Source organism: Micromesistius poutassou (assembly GCF_964030765.1).
Source record: "Micromesistius poutassou genome assembly, contig: SCAFFOLD_2725, whole genome shotgun sequence".
NCBI lineage: Eukaryota > Metazoa > Chordata > Actinopteri > Gadiformes > Gadidae > Micromesistius > Micromesistius poutassou.
In genome coordinates this window covers 50,001-52,500 of record NW_028180213.1, presented here as the reverse complement: position 1 = coordinate 52,500, position 2,500 = coordinate 50,001, and positions in this window count along the sequence as shown.

The window sequence follows — 2,500 nt, the reverse complement described above, 5'->3', positions numbered from 1 at the left end:
TTTTCGGACTCACACGCGACGTGTTCCCCCTCCTCTGGAGGGTCCTAAAGACCTCCAGACTCTGGGCTACTCGCTGCACTATTCAGTCCGACATGGTGAGCCGTTTCGGCCTCACACGCGACGTGTTCCCCCTCCTCTGGAGGGTCCTAAAGACCTCCAGACTCGGGGCTACTCACTACACTATTCAGTCCGACATGGTGAGCCGTTTCGGCCTCACACGCGACGTGTTCCCCCTCCTCTGGAGCCTCCAGAAGACCTCCAGGCCGTTCTCTGCCTTCTTCCCCTGGAGCCCCCCTTACACACGGGATGGGCTATGTCCTTCCAACACAGGGGTCAAACGTGTAGTAGGCGAAGCCCAGAGTTTTACAGGCTGCAGACTGCTATTTTTCTTGTTTTCGGTACCCATGGTATAAAAACCCGAAAATCCCAACCCATGGTAGACCAAAACCAACCCATGGTATACTAAAACCAACCCATGGTATACTAAAAGCTGCCCCTGGTAGACCACGGAGAAAAGACTCTGTCTGATTTTCGATTCTCTCTTTTTCTCAAAATCAGACAGAGTCCCAGAGTTAGTGCACCATGGGTTGCGTTTTAGGAGATTTACAGAAAAGACTCTGTTAAATTTCCAAAACACGTCCCATGGTAGTTTAAATGGACTTTGTGGTTTCTTTAGTTCATCCAGGCTCAGGGGGACTTGATGTTCTTGCCAGTCCGGGATGGTGGACTCTCTGGGCCTGCCACAGGACGTGGTCCTGGTCCCCTGGAGGGTCCACAAGACTTGAAGTGGTTTTTGCCTCTTTTTTCTTTCTTTTTTTCCTCAGACACACACGGACCAGGCCTCCCCCTACAACGTCCCACACCCCCAGTCCCGACCTCCATGCCTCCAGCAGACACCCAGGCACCACCCCCACATGAGGGGCCCCAGGTCCAGGCCCCGGGGGACCGGGACCGGGACCCGTACTGGGCCAGCACCCAGACCCAGACACACACGGACCAGGCCTCCCCCTACAACGTCCCACACCCCCAGAGCCGGCCTCCATGCCTCCAGCAGACCCCCCAGCAACACCCCCACATGAGGGGCCCCAGGTCCAGGCCCCGGGGGACCGGGACCGGGACCCGTACTGGGCCAGCACCCAGACCCAGACACACACGGACCAGGCCTCCCCCTACAACGTCCCACACCCCCAGAGCCGGCCTCCATGCCTCCAGCAGACCCCCCAGCAACACCCCCACATGAGGGGCCCCAGGTCCAGGCCCCGGGGGACCGGGACCGGGACCCGTACTGGGCCAGCACCCAGACCCAGACACACACGGACCAGGCCTCCCCCTACAACGTCCCACACCCCCAGAGCCGGCCTCCATGCCTCCAGCAGACCCCCCAGAAACACCCCCACATGAGGGACCCCAGGTCCAGGCCCCGGGGGACCGGGACCGGGACCCGTACTGGGCCAGCACCCAGACCCAGACACACACGGACCAGGCCTCCCCCTACAACGTCCCACACCCCCAGAGCCGGCCTCCATGCCTCCAGCAGACCCCCCAGCAACACCCCCACATGAGGGGCCCCAGGTCCAGGCCCCGGGGGACCGGGACCGGGACCCGTACTGGGCCAGCACCCAGACCCAGACACACACGGACCAGGCCTCCCCCTACAACGTCCCACACCCCCAGTCCCGACCTCCATGCCTCCAGCAGACACCCAGGCAACACCCCCACATGAGGGGCCCCAGGTCCAGGCCCCGGGGGACCGGGACCGGGACCCGTACTGGGCCAGCACCCAGACCCAGACACACACGGACCAGGCCTCCCCCTACAACGTCCCACACCCCCAGAGCCGGCCTCCATGCCTCCAGCAGACCCCCCAGCAACACCCCCACATGAGGGGCCCCAGGTCCAGGCCCCGGGGGACCGGGACCGGGACCCGTACTGGGCCAGCACCCAGACCCAGACACACACGGACCAGGCCTCCCCCTACAACGTCCCACACCCCCAGAGCCGGCCTCCATGCCTCCAGCAGACCCCCCAGCAACACCCCCACATGAGGGACCCCAGGTCCAGGCCCCGGGGGACCGGGACCGGGACCCGTACTGGGCCAGCACCCAGACCCAGACACACACGGACCAGGCCTCCCCCTACAACGTCCCACACCCCCAGAGCCGGCCTCCATGCCTCCAGCAGACCCCCCAGCAACACCCCCACATGAGGGGCCCCAGGTCCAGGCCCCGGGGGACCGGGACCGGGACCCGTACTGGGCCAGCACCCAGACCCAGACACACACGGACCAGGCCTCCCCCTACAACGTCCCACACCCCCAGAGCCGGCCTCCATGCCTCCAGCAGACCCCCCAGAAACACCCCCACATGAGGGACCCCAGGTCCAGGCCCCGGGGGACCGGGACCGGGACCCGTACTGGGCCAGCACCCAGACCCAGACACACACGGACCAGGCCTCCCCCTACAACGTCCCACACCCCCAGTCCCGACCTCCATGCCTCCAG